The 21,412-nt window shown below is 38.5% G+C and overlaps 1 long non-coding RNA gene and 2 other non-coding genes across 52 annotated transcripts in view; all 3 read left to right on the forward strand.

Moving 5' to 3' along the window:
* LOC148970936 (uncharacterized) overlaps positions 1-21,412 on the forward strand; it is a 98,137-nt gene that overhangs the window by 8,439 nt on the left and 68,286 nt on the right. For 30 of the 50 annotated variants that reach the window (XR_016147257.1, XR_016147264.1, XR_016147243.1 and 27 more), the window contains exons 2-5: positions 10,400-10,592; positions 10,728-10,861; positions 13,214-13,402; positions 13,705-13,792. This is a non-coding gene — a long non-coding RNA (uncharacterized LOC148970936). Of the gene's footprint in view, positions 1-10,399; positions 10,593-10,727; positions 10,862-11,259; positions 11,311-13,213; positions 13,407-13,704; positions 13,793-21,412 lie in introns of all 50 variants that reach the window. The other 20 variants (XR_016147260.1, XR_016147271.1, XR_016147273.1 and 17 more) reach the window with 16 other exon arrangements.
* LOC148970938 (small nucleolar RNA SNORA3/SNORA45 family) lies at positions 12,707-12,836 on the forward strand. Its single transcript, XR_016147490.1, has one exon. It is a non-coding gene; the product is annotated as a small nucleolar RNA SNORA3/SNORA45 family (small nucleolar RNA).
* Positions 13,488-13,617, forward strand: LOC120485669 (small nucleolar RNA SNORA3/SNORA45 family). Its single transcript, XR_005623961.1, has one exon. It is a non-coding gene; the product is annotated as a small nucleolar RNA SNORA3/SNORA45 family (small nucleolar RNA).

The following is a 21,412-nucleotide window of genomic DNA, read 5'->3' on the forward strand; positions in this document are numbered from 1 at the left end:
ATCCCAGTTGTGCTAAAATAAATATCATGAGACGTCCATCATCAGATGAATGACATGGAAAAGTTAAGTTAGAGCCGCAAAAGCCAGTGCAACTACCAATGTGAACATGAACACAAGCTTTTCCCTCCAAAAATGTAGCCTAAAAAAACATCTAAGTTGTCACCCTGCCTCTCTAAATGCAACACTGACATTAATCAAACGCAATAAAAGCTTAAAAAGTACTTTGGTGTGTTTTATTTTATATTTACCGTTTAATAATGCAATCGCTGCTGTCTGTCCATAGAAGAACATGACAGCCCGCGTCTGTTTTGGAACTATTGGGGCTTCCATGAACCACGTGACAGCCTTGTGGCGACATCAAAGCGTGTCACAACTCTCTGAATACATGGCTCTGGTTTCCAGAAATCAATTTTTTGTAGGACCAATCAGCGAAAAGAGGGAGTGGCTGAGAAAGATGACGTTGATGTAAGCGCGTCAGTTTGAGTTCAGTAATGGCAGCGGAGAAAGACGTGAGAAAAGCTATTCTGTCCGTTGTTGGAAAAGAAACTGCAAAATATACAGAATTTAAAGCCGGATTGTTATAGTCTAACCTCTTGTTGCACAACTGAGGACCAAGTGAAGGGGGCAGAAAGTTTGGAAGTTTGTGCTGGGCAGCTCGTGCACGATGACCGACGGACGGTTTAGCCTGGTGTTCGCGGTGTTCGGAAGCCCCGAGTCCTGGCTGCTAAACTATGGTTGAAGATCCGCTCAGGAGTCATGTCAGTCACTCATATTCCCAACTGTAAATTTACTGATTCTTGTGATGAATAGAACATTTTGAGCCCCTTTGTGCACTCGTGCAGGAGGTTGGTGTCAGTTTTACATGTTGTAAATCATACAAATTGGTTGTGATTTAAAAAAAAATAATTGTCATAAATAAAAATGTGAAAAACCATACTTTGAAGATATTTGATTTTCAGTTTTAGATGGCAATGGTTGATTTGTTTTACTAAAAAAAATAAATGCCACATAAAAATGTACAAACACATACTTTGAAGATCATAATTAAGGTAATTAAGAAACAATAAGACGTAATATGAAAAATTGTTGTTTATTACACATCTGCAGATAGAGACAAGACTGATCATTCACTGTAGCTGCTACAGCATTTGCGGCAGATCAGAAAACGACCACAGCGGCGTATTTGTAATGATTAGACACAGCTTCCACCGTTGAATGAATACATCACTGTCCTTCGTGTCAAATATACATTTCGAATTAATAATTGTTCCTAGATTAACAAAACCTGCGGCGCTCGTTGACTGAAATCCTATTGTAAACATAATCCTCTGATCATTCGGACTTGTTGTTTCCAGCCATTTCGGCGCTTGACATGCGTCACTCATGACACCCCATTAGCGATTGGCTATGGCAGATCGTGAGTGACTTTGGGCAGATCCAATAGATTTGAACTTTAATAGTGAACCCGCCTACAAAGAAGGAAACGTTTCTCAATGGAGTGGTTCCAGACTCTATGTGGAAATGAAATGAACTAGAGTCTGGTTGAACCAGGCTACTGTAACCATAGTTTAAACCAGCTACCGGAGAATTTCTCGTCAACATGCCTACTTGTTGCGTCGATAAATGCTAACTTGCAATAAATACTAACGATAAATACTAACATGCCTACTATGATTTTTGTTTTATTTATTTTTTTACATCGGCTATGTACACTGTGCATGCTTGTTCTAACCGTGTGTTGTGTCTTAATGAGTTTTTTTATTTATTTTTTATTTTTACTTCACGCACTGACGCGATTTCCACACATCTCAGCGATAATTGGTGAAATGACAGAAACACGTTTAGTTTAGCAAGAATGACCCTGGAGGAAAGGTGACGGATGCTGGGTAAGTGATTAGTAGCCTAGTCGTGACCGTTTTCTAGGGAAATATAACCATCAAGTCAATCAGTCTACAGTGCATCCGTCTCCAATATGATAAATAATTAACATTACCCTGCCATGCAGGTGCAATTTGCAGTATGGATGTAGCCTTCCCGCTTGTTGATCACGACCCAGGCTTTGTACATAGAGGTCTTTTTCCCCTGGCGCTGGCTCGGTAAAACCTCCGCTTTTAACACACAAAAGTCATCGCTTATATCGCTATATAAAACCGTCTGAACATGCCCACAAACTACGTAATTATACGCGTCTAGCGATTTGTAGGCTTTGAGTTTTTCACGTGTGTAAACACTCGGCTTGTCCACCAGATAGACGTTGTCTACCCATTCTGTTATGAGCTCGGGATCAGGGAGACAATCGCCATTAACTAAAACAAGTTTGTTATGGTTATGTTCCTGTTCCTGTGGTGGTAAAGACAGTGCATAACTTGACACAATATCATGCCGGTCTATTAGCCGCGCCGTTTTTCTGACCCCGTGCTGCGCGCGCACCCAAAAGAGGATTCCAATGTGTACAAACATTGAAGGGGTCTATTCGATCGTGAAAAGTTGCCCTCCGAAACGCATTCGAGACGGATTTGAATCTGATCGCTCAAACCACTTGAGGACGTGGTCTGGGCCGCATTCCAGACGAAACTGGACAAGTGTAAATGCATCTGGTTGTTGAAACCAGGCTATATGTCATGTTGTTTTAGTCGTATATGACGACGCGCCTCACCTCAGATGAGCAGCTGAGCGCCTATCATCAAGCCAGCGTGCCGCAATCTATCGCAAATCAATGTGAAAGTAAGTCGCAGACGCTTAACACTACCATCTTCATTAAAAGTAAAGAAATGAAATGATCTTACCAGGGCTGTTGCCGCTCTCTCTTATTGCTGTCTTTGCTGATTTTGAATTTATCCGATGATTAATAAAATGCAGCTCATATCTGTTGCTTTTTTCGGTGACATGCACTTCATGAAATCTGTTCATAGCGTGGGAATTGAAGATCAGATTAATATCCGTTTTGCAAAAACACATTTATGTGACCAGGTGTAATGGAATCGTTTTGATAAATCAGATAGCTATCCGATCTGAGAGAACGCTGTCCTGGACTTATGGTCCAGTCATTTTATGAAAAAAGGTTGAACAAATTGCAACAGAAGCAAAGTCAATTGATTTTGTATCCTCAATATGTCCTGAGTAAGGAAAAAAATAGCCCAGAAGAATCCCATTAGGTGAAAGTTTAGAAAAAGACCCAAATATATCCCATTCATACGCATATTCATTCTTTTTCTCACGTGAATAGGGTCAAAATTTTAACCTCTAGATATCATCATGAAAATCCCTGAGTTGATTACTTGCATCAAGACAAACAAAAAATGTAGTACAAGTTTTTCTAAATTGTTAACATGGACAAACGCTGCATAATATAATTACGTATTAGCTAATTTGCATAATTACCCAAACAGATCTAAACATTGGATATAGCAGATGAAAATGTTTTTGAATCTTGTTGACATATAACAGCAAACTATTTAATATTATAGTCTGAATGGAACCCATTTAGGCTACACGTGAACATGAATACAGGAAGAAGTACTACAAAAACAAGCCTTTATTAATTATTATGGCAGAGATGGGGTTTGGGCATTGGGTGCATTGTGTACATAATTAGATTTTTTGATCCAGACACGTTTTATTTCACCTACCTTTTGTCTTCTGCATTCTCCTTCCCCATGCCTCCTGTTCTTCCTTCAGACTCATTCCCCAAAAACAGTCCCATTGACCCAGCCCCAAACCCCATCTCTGCCATAATCATTAATAAAGGCTGGTTTCTAAAGTAATTCTTCCTGTATTAAAGGTGCAATACCTAAGATTTTTGCATTAAAATATACCAAAATCACAAGGCCAGTGTTATATATTTAGTAAATATGATAACTCACAATATTCCAAATGTTTCAAACAATGTTTAAATCGCGAGAAAATTTGGATTTTAACCAAGGAAACGGAACGTGTCAGCAGGGGTGAGCTGGGAGTCGCGAGTAAATCGTGTCATATCCGCTTACCTCGGTTTCCGCTCTTACTACGTGTAGTCCTGGACAAATGCGGTAGTTGTAGTTGTGCGTTAGCGTCTATCAAACGACAGCTTGTTTCGCGCATTTGTTATGGAATGGAGCACATATATGCTTTTCATTTATTCTCGGAATGTGAACTGTTGGCTGTAAAGGGGGTCGCACACCGGACGAGAAGCGCCACGTTTAGGACAACTCCGCAGTAACGTTATCGAACACCGGACGCGCACTTTCTCATCAGTGCATGGCCAGCAATATTGTTATGTTTAATGACAGAAAATGAAGATAATGTCTGTTCTATGTTATTGTACTGTACAATTAAATACAATCGTTGCTGAGTCTGCATTCTGAAAACTTTACCTCAGAGAATCCGTTCACAGAATGAATTGAGAATCTCACCTGAAAAATCTAATAATAATCAGTAGTTGTCATTCAAGCAGCTGATTTCTGTAAATCACTGCAAAACTAAATGCATATTGCAGCATAGGGCAAAGTCAGGATCCATTAGCAACGGTTTGAGGCAAAAATAATTACAATTTTATGTAAAACTATGTAAATGGCGCTCTGTGGCGCAGCAGGGTTTTGAACACGGTCCTGAAACGTTGCTGGGCGCCGCGGACAGACGCCGAATGGCGCCGCCGGCCGGTATCACTTATAGATAATAATGTGTTCGAATAATTATGTGGTGCGACGCGGCGCTGCAGCTTCTCATCCGGTGTGCGACCCCCTTAAACGTTAATTTTGTGAAACTGTAGCTGTGGTTGAATACTTGCACGACATGAAAAGATGTGTCAAATGTACATTGCAGACATCCCAAGTCTCCCGGAAGTTCCGAGGGTCTCCCGCATATTGATAGCGTTTCCCTGATGCCCGCAAATTAGTTCAAATCTCCCGGGATATAATGTTAGAGCGAGACATACTGCGTGTGCACTCTACAGAGGGAGAGACTTTGCGAGTGTGCCTCGCGAACGCGAAAGTTAGCCTTCCCTCCCACCACCACAATTTTGTTATCGAAATATACCTCCCGGAAATGAATTCTTGCAGGTTGGGATAACTGACATTAAATTGATTTTTTATTTTTATAAAGTTACCAAGGAGGACCAATCACGTCAACTCCTTGCAAGAGACCTGCCCCTTCAAACCCTCTCCTCCATAGCTTCGTCCAGTGACTCCGTCTGACTGATTTATCCACGGTGGAGTTGAAAACAACAGTTCCCATCATTCCGCGTTCTTCCACGTCGTCATCAAGCAAAGCCATTGTTGTTGTTTTGAATGTAGCGCCTTCTAGCGGCATCTAAATCTTAGGTATTGCACCTTTAATGTAGCCTGGCTGCGCCCTCCTACGCACTTCCGCTCAATTTCATTTTACTTCAGTACTACGTCTGGGACCGCTCCATATCCTTAGGTTTCCAGAAATCAATTTTTTGTAGGACCAATCAGCGAATAGAGGGAGTGGCTGAGAACGATGACGTTGATGTAAGCGCGTCAGTTTGAGTGCAGTAATGGCAGCGGAGAAAGACGTGAGAAAAGCTATTCGGTCCGTTGTTGGAAAAGAAACTGCCGAATATACAGAATTTAAAGCCGGATTGTTATCATCTCACCTCTTGTTGCACAACGGAGGACCAAGTGAAGGAGGCAGAAAGGTTGGAAGTTTGTGCTGGGCAGCTCGTGCACAATGACCGTGACATTTTGGACTTTAGCCTGGTGTTCGCGGTGTTCGGAAGCCCCGAGTCCTGGCTGCTAAACTATTGTTGAAGATCCGTTTAGGAGTCATGTCAGTCGCTCATATTCCCAACAGTAAATTTACTGATTCTTGTGATGAACATTTTGAGCCCCTTTGTGTACTCGTGCAGGAGGTTGGTGTGTCAGTTTTACATGTTGTAAATCATACAAATTGGTTGTGATTAAAAAATAAAAAAAATTGTCATAAATAAAAATTTGAAAACCCATACTTTGGAGACTATATTTGATTTTCAGTTTTAGATGTCAATGGTTAATTTGTTTTAATAAAAAAAAACAACTAAATGCCATATAAAAATGTACAAACACATACTTTGAAGACCATAATTAAGGTAATTAAGAAACAAAAATATGTAATATGAAAAATTGTTGTTTATTACACATCTGCAGATAGAGACAGACTGATCATTCACTGTAGCTGCTACAGCATTTGCGGCAGATCAGAAACGACCACAGCGGCGTATTTGTAATGATTAGACACAGCTTCGACCATTGACTGAATGTGAATAATCACTGTCCTTCATGTCAAATATATACATTTCGAATTAATAATTGTTCCTAGATTAACAAAACCTGCAGCTCTCGTTGACTGAAATCCTATTGTAAATTTAATCCTCTGATCATTCGGAGTTGGGACTTGTTTCTTTTACTGTCTATGGTTGTTTCCAGCCGTTTCGGCGCATGACATACGTCACTCACGACCACACATTAGCGATTGGCTATGGCAGATCGTGAGTGACTCTGGGCAGATCCAATAGATTTGAACTTTAATAGTGAACCCGCCTACAAGGAAGGAAACGTTTCTCAATTGAGGGAGGCCAGACTCTATGTACAAATGAAATGTACTAGAGTCTGGTTGAACCAGGCTACCTTTAATGTTCATGGGTAGCCTAAATGGGTTCCATTCAGACTATAATATTAAATAGTTTGCTGTTATATGTCAACAAGATTCAAAAACATTTTCATCTGCTATATCCAATGTTTAGATCTGTTTGGATAATTATGTAAATTAGCACACATGTAATTAGATTATCCACTATTTGTCCATGTTAACAAACAATTGCAACAAACTTGTAATACATTTTTTGTTTGTCTTGATGCAAGTAATCAACTGATTTTCATGATGATATTTAAAGGTTAAAATTTTGACCCTATTCATGTGAGAAAAAGAATGAATATGCGAATGAATAGCATATATTTGGGTCTTTTTCTAAACTTTCCCCGAATGGGATTCTTCAGGGCTTTTTTTTTTCCTTACTCAGGACATATTTAGGATACAAAATCAGTTGACTTTGCTTCTGTTGCAATTTGTTCAAGGTTGACCCCCATTTTGGCTTAAAATGACTGGACTATTAACGCAAGAAGCTTTGAACAAATGGAGAGATGTCCGGTCTGCTCTAGGGCTCAAACGGGTCCTATAGCTATACAAAGTAATGACTTGTATTGTTCATGAACGTGTTTCCATAATAATGCAATCATAAGTTGATACAGTAAGCACATAAAACAGTTCAACATGGAGATAGATGGAAACAAAAACCGAAGTTTTCTACTAACACTGTTTTCCCCTCACACACACACACAAGTGTGTATTTTACTCGAATGCCTTTCCTTTAATATATTTTAAATGACTTGCAGACTTATAACTTTACTACCTCATTATGATGACTAACGAAAGATGTGTGCTGATGCTCCTTTGGTTATGAACAGCTCAGATTAATATCCGTTTTGCAAAAACACATTTATGTGACCTGGGGCTTGTTCTTTGTACCTTGCTTAAAACATCCGAGATCAAATGAGACATCCAAGATAATATCATCGTGCTAATCATGATCCGGCTAATTGGGTTCTTCGAACACACCTGTTTATGATTAGTATCGCTGGATTGAGTTATCTGAGATAACTGCGCGTTCTCGCGTTGGTTTAAAAGGGGACTTGTATCGATAGCAGAACCAGTAATCAGCAACGCTGTTCAGGATGGCCAAAGAACACGCCCAGTTTTTCTCCCAAGCAGAGCAAGCGCTTTTAATGCAAGGTTATGCCGAATTTCAGTCTTTAATTAAATGCCAGGGAACACCTCAAAGTGTGCAAAAGCCAGGAGAGAGTGCTGGCAAAAGTAGAAGACAAATTAAATGTGTTTGTGGTGGCCATGTTAGATGTTAATAACGTATTATTATTTTTATTTTCATAATTACTTTGTTCATTGTAATGTCGAGTCACCACACTATAATAATGGACATGGTGAAAGTGAAGTACAAAAATATTCTACTTGGGCCTAATGGTAAATTTTACTAGGCCTTATAGGCCTGCTAGTCTTTTTTTTAAAAAGGCACTGTTAAATAAATGATTGTCTGTTTATAAAAGCAACCAGGAAAAAGGCTGAGAAAAAAATAATAATGATGCTCCTGACCCTGGCAGAAGAGCTGACCCTTGGGTTAATGTGAATTGCCCTGTTGTGAAGGGCATCCCTGGGTTCAGCTCTTCCAGACTCGCATCAGGGACCAGTTGCAGCAACACCTTCATTACTGGGAAATGAGATTTAAATTATCTCTGTACACTGTGTGAAATAATTTGTTGCTGCATTAAATGAAGTAGACCTATAATCCGAATTGGCTGGTTTAGTCATTTCAACTGTTAAATCTTGAGTAATGATAAATTGCTTTGTCTTGTGAAAGTAAAAACTGATAAACTTATGTTAATGTAAAAATATTTTGCCATGAGTTATCAATCACATTGCACTTGAGAGTGAAGAAAACTTCTCAGATGGCTGTCCTTTGGAGGAAGTACTTTAATTTAATTGATGGCTTTAATTGATTTATACTTGTGCCTATGCCTGTTATTTCTGACAAGAGTCCACATGTAAAGGCCTACAGAAGAGTCTGCACACAGCAGTAATACAGGGGTAGCCAGTGTAGAGGCAACTTTTCCTTTTTATTTGTTGCATGAGGCATGTGCGACACAAACGACATAGGGTTAAATTTGTTCCCTATATGAGTCTTCAACAGAAAATAGACTATTTTGAAAAAACAAAAATCAGAGGGAGGAATAGAACTTGACTAAGTTGCACTAGAAATAGAGTTGCTTCAAAAAAATTGTAATAGTAACTTTTGCATTGTAACTTTTACATTACAAAAATAGTAATTTTTACACATTTACATTGTGAGCCCCCTTTCTCCCTTTCTCCTCACAAAATCCCTTCATTGAGGGGAACGTGTGTGCAGTCTACAGTGTATGGCATTGGCACCAATCACGTAAGTTAAGCCTGCCTGAGGAACTGTAAGTCATAATCGGCACCGTCATCATTGCATTATCTTCATTAAAAATTATAATATACCCTAAGTTGGCCAAAATAAAAAAAAATTAAAAAAAACTAAGAGCGCTAGGTAAACTTTGCGAATGGCATGACCGAAAGCTTCTCCGCATCTCCAATAGTGTAAAGGAAGCCACTCGCAAAGAATTTTAGGGCGATGCAAACATTTTTGTTGTTGAAGCCCGGCATCGAATCGAACATTAATGTGCATTTCCAACAAAATAAAGTATAAACGACACCCTCGGGACGATCGTTTCACGAGAAAAAAAAATAATCTCAGAAATTAGGCTACACTATCGCGCTGCGCTAAAGGACTTCCCGTATCAGCCGCGATCTAATTCTGTTTACATGAAATAAGCCTGCTCGCGAGCAGGTTCAAGCTGACGGACCTGTTGCTATGACAGCAAGTCCAGGATGAGCGTCGAAGAACCAAACGATCCAAGATCATGCCAAATCGCCAACAATCAAATCCAGCTAACTGAGTTAGCGAGGTACGAAGAACGAGCCCCAGGTGTAATGGAATCGTTTTAATAAATCGGATAGCTATCCAATCTGAGAAAACGCATGAAGTGGCCTGGTGTAAACAGCCCCAAAGAGACCGGCTTGTAGTTCATTCCAAACCCCAACGCAAACTCCACGTAAGACAAAGAAAATAAAACTTCTGTCTGTCCAGTGCCAGGCGTCTGAATAAGACGAGAGAGTCAACATCGGGAAGCTTTCAACAAATGGAGATCTCCGGTAGGCTCTAGGGCTCAAACGGGTCCTATAGCTATACAAAGTAATGCCTTGTATTGTTCATGAACGTGTTTCCATAATAATACAATCATAATTGATACAGTAAGCACATAAAACAGTTCAACATGGAGATCGATGGAAACAAAAACCGAAGTTTTCTACTACCACTGTTTTCCCCTCACACACACACACACACACACAAGTGTGTAATTTACTCGAATGCCTTTCCTTTAATATATTTTAAATGACTTGCAGATTTATAACTTTACTGCATCATTATGACTGTAACAAAAGATGTGTGCTGATGCTCCTTTGGTTATGAACAGCTCGTGCAAACATGCGCTTATGTGTGTGTTCCATGAGCATGCACGCAGTTTTGCTTGTCACCACAAGGGGCGTAGTTCGGCAAAAACTCAGATACTTGTGTTTTGCACCTTTTAATATTTTGTAAATTAAGTTCATACTTTATAAAAAAGAAATAAAATAATCCGTATATTTGATTTACTGTAAGTTTTAACTTCCATAACTTTTTCATACTTTCATTTTTTCTCAGCCTTGCTTTGTTGTCTGTAGCGACTCCTGTTTCTTCCCTTGGATCAAATAGTTTTTTCTTCTCCTCATTTAGGATTACATCACTGTGAAAGTATGCCAAGTACCTTCCCCATTCTGGCTGTCACTACTCCCACGTTTCTATAAGGCCTGGTGCCCCATAGTGGGGCAGATGACAGACTCTGATGCGTGGCCCTAATAACTGTAGCCGTTGACCGTACACCTCAAGAATGCATTCCAGATCATCAAACTCCTTACAGGAGAGTTGGGTATGTTGACAGACTGAAATCAGTTCATTTTTTCAGATATAAATTAAACTTACTTTTTTAAAAGTTATGTCTAAAGAGCGAGACTAACAGATGTGGCTTCAAATTTTTAAACTTTTTTTTTTTTTATCCTTGCAGTTTAATGCTTGATCAAGTGTAATGTGTTGCCTCTCTCAAGCTACAGATGTTGGTGAAAGCGATCATTAATAGCATCCCCCGTATTGCTAAGGAGGCAGGTTGTAGATGCATCCTCTCTTCACATAGACAACCAGGTATAAACAACTATTGCATTGAAATGGACTACCTGTTCACTTTTGAAGATTATAGCATTACAGGGAATTCTTAGTTTAATTGTCACCAGTATCAGATGGTACTATGCTGAATGAAAGAACAATGCAGTCATTAAAGCGAAACGTAATAAAATGTGCGACCATAGGTGGAGAGAGAATTTAAATATGTAGGCATTATTGTGGTTTTGCACTTATATCGATCTATCTCAAGACCCACTAATCTTAATATTTCGAATCTTAAGATTAGAAAACAATTGACATTACTGTAAGCTTGATGTTAATCAAAAGATTGATATGACAGAAATCGAGAATTAAAAAAAAATGAGTACAACTGTAATATTTAAATACTAATATTTGGATTTGAATTTCTTTATTTACAGATGTTAAAGATTATATGAAATATATCCATAACTTGAAACACGCTCACTCAGGTCTGTATAATTATGAACTGTTCTGTGTGCTGCATATGTTACGTTTTTTTGTGGTGTTCAGCGCAGAAAACGCCCCAATGCTACAGACTACACAGTTATAATTAGGGCTGAAACGATTCCTCGAGTTACTCGATTACAAAAATTCCTCGAGGCAAAAAAATCTGCCTCGAAGCCTCGTTAAATTCCTATGACGCACGCGCACCCTACGCGCATGCAGGGATCTGATTGTTTCACACGGACCGTTGTTCAGGAAGCACACCATAGCGCATGATACATTTGACTTCATAAATGGCAGAGAATGTCTAAAGTTTGGGATCATTATATGTTTATAAAGGGAGAGAACAAGATGCAATGTGTCTGTAAAGTATACCTGGCAGGGCTGCCAACTCTCGCGCAATTCGATTTCTCAGGCTGAAGTGTCAATCCCTTCGGTCAAATGCCTGAAAGATGAGTTTGTCTATAGATCTACCTGTTGAGCCACTCGTGATCGACTAGTTTTAGCCGCATATTAATTCGCAAGTTAAAATATCTTGTAATCTAGTGCGAGCGCACATCTGAGATGTTGAGCTCCTAACCGCGGCTCGCGCACGACGGCAGAGAGGTAAGCGAGCGCGTGCACCCATGTCTCTCTCACGCGCCAGTCAGACCAATTGCGGCAATTCATCATATGCTTAAACTTATGTAGTTGAACAAAAATTTCAGCATACATTCACCGGGACGTGATGGAGGAACAAATATTGTGAGACACACACTCTGATGTTTGTCTTGAGATTACAGTTGAAAAAGTCTGATTCTTATGTATAATTGTTTTATTTCCATTAATTTTTTTAAAATAAATTGTATACATTTGTGTACCTGTTTGGGTTGATATTTTATATACATTTTTTTTCTTTTCCAGGTGGGTAATTTGCAGAAGGTGCAATCCTTTTTTTGTAATGTTGTATTAAGAAGACAAGGCCAAATGGGCTTTACTATTTAAGTTGGTATTTAAAGTTTTACATGTTATGGGCTACATGTAACAGGTTTTACAGTAAATTGTTTTAACTGTATTGTTATATAATTGTTGGCACTGGCACTTATAAACACTAAATGGGTAAAAATTGCAATAATTAGTTGTGGAGCCAAATGTTGGAGTTGGAATAAATACCTCTATTTTTTTAAAGAAATAAAAGCCAAACACCTTATCATTTTCGTAATACATTATTTGTTTTGGTTGCTTAAAAACACAAACAAATTATCCGATTACTCGATTAATCGATCGATTAAGTGCTAGATTAATCGATTACAAAAATAATCGATAGCTGCAGCCTTAGTTATAATGTATTAAGAAAATTAATTGCTTGTCTTCAGTTTATTCTAATTTGTATGTTTGTGATCATACTACTTTTTGATGCAAAGCGAGACTAGAGTCACATCCTGATATTGTTCATTGTCCTGGTGTGCTATAGTACTCGCATAGTAACTCTCTGCTTATTCATTGGCTGCTGCTTTCCACTGCCCAGCCAATCACCAGCTCAGAAACATGCTTGTGTCATTTTTCTGTTTTTGTACAGTTTCTTAGACTTGAGATTTGAAATAGAATTTAATTTTAACCAGGTGTAATGCTGTAAGTTTTTAGCAGCAGTTGTTTGAGTTTTGGTTGATTACACTGAAAAATGTTGGCTTTGAAACAATTTTCACAGAAATTTTGCAAAAAATTGCAAAATTTTAGTGTAGGATAAAAAAAAATGCTTGGATTATTTTTTTTTTTTTTGTGTGTGTGGTGGTGGTGATGACCATTTTGTCATGTCACACCTTGTTAGGACGCTTGAGTTTCTCTGTATTTTCCTGAGCCTTGCTTTGTTGTCCGTAGCAACTCCTGTTTCTTCCCTTGGTTCAAATCGTTTTTCTTCTCCTCATTTAGGATAACATCACTGTTAAAGTATGCCAAGTACCTTCCCCATTCTGGCTGTCACTACTCCCACAATTCTATAAGGCCTGGTGCCCTATAGTGGGGCAGATGACAGACTCTGATGCGTGACCCAAAGAACTGTAGCTGTTTACCGTACACATCAAGAATGCATTCCAGATCATCTAACTCCTTACAGGAGAGGTGGGTATGTTGACAGACTGAAGGCAGTTGTTTATTTTTTTTCAGATATAAATTAAACTTACTTTTTGAAAAGTTATGTCTAAAGAGCGAGACTAGAGTCACATCCTGATGTTGCTCATTGTCCTGGTGTGCTATAGTACTCGCAGAGTAACTCTCTGCTTATTCATTGGCTGCTACTTTCAATTGCCCAGCCAATCACCAGCTCAGATACAAATTCTTAAACTTTTTTTGATCCTTGTTACTGTTGCAGTTGTTTACTGTTTGATCAAGTGTAATGTGTTGTTGCCTCTCTCAAACTACAGATATTGGTGAAAGCAATCATTAATGCTGTCCCCCCTTTTGCTCAGGAGGCAGGCTGTAGATGCATCCTTCCTTCAAAGAGATAACCAGGTATAAACAACTATTGCATAGAAATGGTATGCCTGTTCACTTTTGAAAAGATTACAGCAGTACAGGGAATTTTTAGTGTTCAATTGTCACCAGTATCAGGTGGTACAATGATGAATAAAAGAAAAATGCAGTCATTAAAGCGAAACGTAATAAATGTGATAATAGGTGGAGAGAGAATGAAAAATTTCAATACTAATATTTACATTTTAAATTCTCCATTTACAGCTGTTAGTGTATATATAAAATATCCATGACTTAAATATGCTCCCTCCAGTCCAGAAATGAACTGTATGTCTAATTCGTGCTGCGAATGTTGTTAAAATTACATATTAAAACTTTTTTTTTTTCCTTGAAAAAAATATTCTGCACGCCTTAAAACAGTTTGAATGTAAATATACGCTCTCGAAATTGGCCCGCCAGCAATAATATCTGGCCCACGCCGCAGCCTGAAAAGTTCTTAAAGACATTCAAAAGAGTATGTGGATCGCTAGACACACCTCTAAAATAACCTTCATGAAATGTCGAAATGTCTCTATGTAGGGCTGGGCGATATGGCGATATATATCGTTACCGCGATAGAAAACGTCAGTCGTAACAGATTTTTTTATTCCGTGTATACCGCGAAATCCAAATAAGGGGGCGTGGTTAACTCCCGTGCAGCGCGCTTGACACTGATGCTGAGATTTGTCAAAGAAACATGGAGAAAGCAGATCAAGAGGATCCACAAAGGAATTACATTTTCTAAAGGATTGTTGTTAACGTGATATCTTCGGGGGGGAAAGGCAGCCGTCGACTTGAGCAGAGCAGCAGCACCCAGGCTACAGTTTAGAGGAGTGCACGTTCGCAAAAGGGAAAGCATGAAGTTACTTGATAACAACATTTCATAGGCTATATCAATATCATTACGAGAAATAACCTTAAATAATGTATAGTTATCCGCATCTTTCCTTCTCTTATGTATAGTTACTTTTTAAACATGAAAATCGCTTTCAGCATGAATGAACATCCTGCTTGTTAAAACGAATGTATAATCTTGTTTCTGAGGCAATTACTAAATATGCAGCGCGAGTTATATATATATTTTTAACTCCAAACAATTGCCTACTGGACCAGTTGATAAAATCTTCCTTTGATTCGATCCGTGATTACGACTTCACTCAAATTAATCGACCGCATTTTGTTGATGTAAAAGACGCGCGCATGCACAACCATTGAGAGGGAGCGCGCGGTGTTCGACGCACTGTTATAAGTTGTGTATAATTTAAACTACTTAGTCAACACTAACAGTAGCTGCGGTTTGGTTTTCATATTGCTGCTCTCCTTCTTGTCACTTCTGAACTGACGGGTTGCCAGATATAACAAAAAGAATATAACAAAAACAAGCCCGTTAAAACAACAGTGTGTGCAGAGTCCGGTTGTGCAGGAATACCCTTCTCCGTTAAAAACGCAGTATAATAAGCACATGTGGTAAAAAAATATTATAATTATATTATATCTATTATAATTATATAATAAACTGATTGATGAAGTAAAGCAATGCATGAGATTGAAAAATTATTTAAAGTTGAAATGCACCTATGAGTTGTATTTAATATCAATCTGTTGTGGGAAGTTCATCTAAAAGTTTGAGTGTTTTTTGTTAAATATATTTTGATATAAAAATAGTTTACCAAATAAATAATTTACCAAATAAAATAAAAATAAAACAAGGTGACATACTTTTCATTTCTAAAGTATTTGGGTGTATTTATTATACAAAGCCCTTTTTGTCGATTTTTATTTATTTTATTTTTGAGGATAACTATATAAATAACTATATCGTGAAATATATCGTTACCGTGAAATAAAATTAGTCATATCGTGAAACACAATTTTGGTCATATCACCCACCCCTATCTCTATGGTATGCACGCTGCGCGTCGAGTCCGCTTTGAAAAGTTCTAAGCACAAAGGAAATACCTATTGATGGGCCGTGTGTTAAACAGCATCTATCTATACAATAGTTTATTGAGCCTTTTCTTTAAACAGTTTTAAATTTCAGTTACTGTGCGCGTGAAGAGCAATAGTGCTGACTCTAGTGTTGTGATCTAACCGACAGCGTCCGACACCTGGTAGAAAGTAACACGATTAAGTTACAGCAATAAAGTCCAACAAGATAATGTTGTTTTATGCGAAAACATAGACCTTCATCTACAGATAAAGTATAATAGTATTAACATTGAATCATCTTGAAGATAGTTTCATAATTTACTGTAACCGAACGCGACGCGCTGTTTGAGTGCTGAATGGAGAATGACTGACAGCCGCGAGAGGGAAAAGTTTACGTGATCTTAAATTTAATGACTTAAATATTAATATATCTCTCACATAATGGCTTCAGAATACTTATAATAGAGTGCACGAAAACGTTATGGTACTTTAGAATGTTTTTGTGTCTTCTGTGGGGCTTAACAATAACATAAATAGTATACGCACAGTATCGGATTTGGATCGGCCTCGTCTGATCGATACCCGATCCCGCAAAAATGGCTGGATCGGAGTCGATACCGATCCTGAGTATCGGATCGGGACATCCCTATTTTTTTAGAAACCAAATTATGGCGAGAAACGTGAAACAAGAAGTGTGTTATAACTTCCTTATACATTAACTGATCTTGATAAAACTTCAGCAGTGTATTCATTGTAAGGGGCCGATCACATGGATGTGACTATTGTGAGTCAAAGTTATAGCGCCACCAACTAGCAGCAGGAAGTGTCACTTTCAAAATGCTTTGAAATCGCCCTCTTATTTTTACCCGATTTGCTTCAAACTTCATCCGTATAATGAAAGTTTCAGAAACGGGCGTGGTGAGGGCTCAGTAGCGCCACCTTTTGACAAAAGTGGGGTTGTTAGTTTTAACTAGAGTTACAAAAATTGGTATGTATATTGTACTCCTCGAGCTGGACAACTTTCTAATTTACACTTATTAGCTAGGACCCACAGAAAGTCAGATATTTTTGTTTGAATATGGTCATGCTCACTCTGAGCCTACATGTCTCTGTAGCCCCTTTCACACAGCGAGTTGATCCCAGGAAATTGCCGGGAAATTGCCAGAACGCCTTCTGTGTGAACGCAAACACGACCTGGAATTTATTCTGGGATTGATCCCGGGTTGGGGACCTAGTAACATTGCCGTAATCAGTCCCGGAACGCGCGTTGTGTGAACAAAAGCCAGGACCAATGCCGTAAAGGGTGTGTCATAGTGATGACGCTCGTGCCATTGCACGACTCTGTTGCTCTAAGAAGAAAGTTTGTGTTCGTCATCAACAAAGAAAGGACGAACAAATACCTGCAAACTGGAGCGAAGCAGAGACCAGGAGCTCCTCACTATCCGTAGGGGTGTCCATGGTTAACCGGTTAAGATATTAACCGTTTACAATTGCATCGACAATACATATTTGCACAAAACTTTTGCGGGGTTTTTTTTCTGATTGTCGATAAAAAAATATTGTGAAATGACAGCGTTTCTATTAACGGTGTTATGTGACTAAAACATTTTTTTTTTCCTTTCGCGATAAGCCATTCCAAAAATAATGGCAACGGAAGTTGCTATATCACAGCCACCGCACTAGACATTATTATTATTATTTATAGAAGGAGACGTGGTGTGTCATCCAAGCATTAATGGCAGGGAAAGTCACATAGTTTCTGTGTGTTTCTCCCTCATTTCTGCTCCGCGGTCTTGATTGTGGCATTTCTTTGATGTTTTGTCTAGTAGGCTATTACTTGTATCTTTTATGAATTTTAAAAAAGAACTCTGCCTCGTATATGTCCAAACGGTCAGTTTACTTTTGTGTTCATTCGTTTCCCCTTATTTAATCCGTAGGCCTAATTGCAAAACGAAAAATGAACGGTTGTTGTATTTTGTAAAACGCAGAGTTGAACACCAAAATGTTCATTTAAACTGTAGGACTACGTCAAATGCTGCGCAAAAATATATAGGCTATATATCGACGAATTTTCAGATATTTGTTTGATTTTTTTTGCCCCTTTAAAGGAGCAATGTGTGATTTATAGTGACATCTAGTGGTTCGGTTGCGAGTTTGCACCAGGTTTGCACTAAGGGCTCAGCCCACTGCTCACCCCTCCCTTTCGAAGAAGCTACGGTTGCTAAAACGGGACAAACATCTCGTCGGCTGAGACAGCAGAGAATAGCCAGAGTAAGCCAAGAGTGTGTAACATTGTCACTGTTTCTGTACCACAGTCCATTATAAACCACATCATGGATACTGTTTACAAAGCCATAGTCAGGTGAGGATCAAGGGTTTTAATATATAATTTAATATAATAATAGTAATCAGCTGATTGTCTCACAAACGTAACCAGCAGCACATTTCTCCACACATACTGTAGCAAACCCATAATACAGCGAGGGAGCAGCTATATATTTTTTCTAACAGGGTAGTAATAGTTTAGCTGGCTAATATGAGCTGTTGCTGTGGCTGAGCTGGGACACCGCATCGCATGAGTCCAAAGGTCGGAAGTGCGCGCGCTGTTACAATCATGTCATCTCCGCATCCCATAGATACTATTTACTACACACTTTTTTCTCTGATTTTGAAAACTCTTCGTGATCGGCTTTAGTGATCTAAAAGTCTCTATCGACGGGTTAGTGATTCCTGTAACGTACTGTTTTACGGTCAATGACATGAATACTAATCATCAGCTGTCTCACGAACGTAACAGCACATCTATCCCCAACATAACAAACCCATAACACAGCGAGGGAGAACTAAGTTACATGAAACAATCCCAACTACATATTTTACACCACTCACAAGGGAAAAGTCACTACTCACGGAGTGTAAGGCTAGCTTCCAGCTTTCCGCTACTTCTCTTTCAAGGTAGTGATGAAACGCGTTCTGTAGCGCTGTTTGTTCGCGTTCGGCTACGGTAGGAATATGACGTCACAACATGGCGACCTTCATAGAAGGGGATTCCCGCGGTTATGGAGCTATTAATGTCTCATTCTAAGGTAATAAAAACATTACGGTTAATTAAGTAAGTTCTTTATACACCACTGAAAACATAGTTATGGATGTCATATTGCATTTCTGTTAATAGATACTCAACTTTTTTACACATTGCACCTTTAAACATTTAAAATATTTGACAAATGAATATGGAAAAAAAAAAAAAGATTTTCTGAGGCCAAATTAGAACCTGGAAATTATATTTTCCCCGCAGTGCTGAATGAGAAGAGCTTACCACAGCCTACAGAAAGGGGATTTATAGATGATAGAAATACATAATTAGCTAGGCTACATAATTACATAGTCAGAAGATATTGGCTTTTGATTCGAATTTTTTCGTTTTAAATTGGACATTTAAAGCTTTAGTCTACTCACACTAAAGCTTTAAATGTCAAATTTAAAACAAACAAATTCGAATGCGGTGGCTGTTTCAGTTCTCGCGCTTCAGTTCACGGAGATCATGAAGCACGCCTGTTTGTTAAAGCACAACGTTTTCTTGTTATTGTGAGTTTACGCAAATAAATGTATTTGCGAATAATGTATTATTATTTTCTGTATGACCAGAAATGAAAGAGTATTTTAAGTTCTTTCCACTGAAAGAACTGCAATGAAACTTTACTACCTCATTATGATGACTAACAAAAGATGTGTGCTGATGCTCCTTTGGTTATGAACAGCTCAGATTAATATCCGTTTTGCAAAAACACATTTATGTGACCTGGGGCTTGTTCTTCGTACCTTGCTTAAAACATCCGAGATCAAATGAGACATCCAAGATAATATCATCGTGCTAATCATGATCCGGCTAATTGGGTTCTTCGAACACACCTGTTTATGATTAGTATCGCTGGATTGAGTTATCTGAGATAACTGCGCGTTCTCGCGTTGGTTTAAAAGGGGACTTGTATCGATAGCAGAAACAGTAATCAGCAACGCTGCTATTGGCTGTTCAGGATGGCCAAAGGACACGCCCAGTTTTTCTCCCAAGCAGAGCAAGCGCTTTTAATGCAAGGTTATGCCGAATTTCAGTCTTTAATTAAATGCCAGGGAACACCTCAAAGTGTGCAAAAGCCAGGAGAGAGTGCTGGCAAAAGTAGAAGACAAATTAAATGTGTTTGTGGTGGCCATGTTAGATGTTAATAACGTATTATTATTTTTATTTTCATAATTTCATAATTACTTTGTTCATTGTAATGTCGAGTCACCACACTATAATAATGGACATGGTGAAAGTGAAGTACAAAAATATTCTACTTGGGCCTAATGGTAAATTTTACTAGGCCTTATAGGCCTGCTAGTAGGGTTGTGCCGATAGATGATAGTATCGTGTATCGACGATAGTCTGACCTATCGCCGATGGCAGATGCCTTTGACGATATCAATATGATAATTGGCTCGTTTTACCATAATGTATTAAATTATTATTATTAGGCCTATTATTACTATTATAAAGCTAGTATTGTTATTAAATGAATATTAGGAACTACAATTAATTTGCCTTGCCTAAATTTACTACGACATCACCTCATAACAATTGCAACAACACACGCACTAATGAAGACTCCTCTAAGAGAATGTTTTTAAAACCGACTAAAAAACATCCCACATCAAAATTCAATCGCAAGGTGATCCATTCACAAATTATCAAGTGTGCTCGTTTTAACAGACGCAAAATTCAATTTCCTACAGATCATGAAAACGGCATCGTTGTTCGTCAGTATTTGTTTCTGTAACACATTAACAAAACGTTTAATGACACTAACACTAAAAACAATACAATTACTAAATAGTATTAATAATAATATCACTAAAGTAGTATTATAGTTACCGTTATCATCGTCGTCTCTGAGGGAACGCAGCGTTAATGCAGATGCCGAAAGCAGTCCGTTTTTACTTTCACTTTCAGAGATTGAGCGCGTTTACATGCGACGACGTTCTTAACCTGATTATGTTGAATAAACTTGACAATACATGTGGTCATGTAAACGTTTCCTTTATCAGAGTCAAGTCATAAGTATAAGTATAAACCGATCAACTCAGCTAGACGTTTGGCCCTTGCTCTTGTTTCTATCGGCATTTAAAACACATTAACCCGCGTAGGCTACTTCGTGCTTACTGAAGTGCGCATGTGAAGTGCGCAGAGAGCGCACTGGTAGGGGGGCACATATCGCAAACTCCGACTTTTTCTGACCCAAGAAATTATTAAAACGTGTTTTAATCTCGTGCAGAAATAGACCAAAATGCTGCATGTAATGGCATGAGAATAGGCTAATGTGTCCATAAATTTCCCGTTGACAAACAAAAGGATTAAGATCTCTTTTTTTTACTTCACTATACCAGGAAATAACCTGATCCTATTAATAAACACTCCACCTTTGCTAGCAAAATAAAAAAAAGATTCTCGTATATAAAACGAAGTAGGCTAATAAAACAAGCAAATTAATGAGTAGGCTAAATAATCAAGTTAATATTCAAAGTTAGCCCCGCCCCCTCACGATAATATCGTGTATCGCCGATCTCACAGGCTGACGATAGGACGATATGAAAATGGAGCATATCGCCCAACACTACCTGCTAGTCTTTTTTAAAAAGGCACTGTTAAATAAA

Source organism: Pimephales promelas, chromosome 18 (assembly GCF_988280905.1).
Source record: "Pimephales promelas chromosome 18, fPimPro1.hap1.1, whole genome shotgun sequence".
In the NCBI taxonomy this organism is placed as follows: domain Eukaryota; kingdom Metazoa; phylum Chordata; class Actinopteri; order Cypriniformes; family Leuciscidae; genus Pimephales; species Pimephales promelas.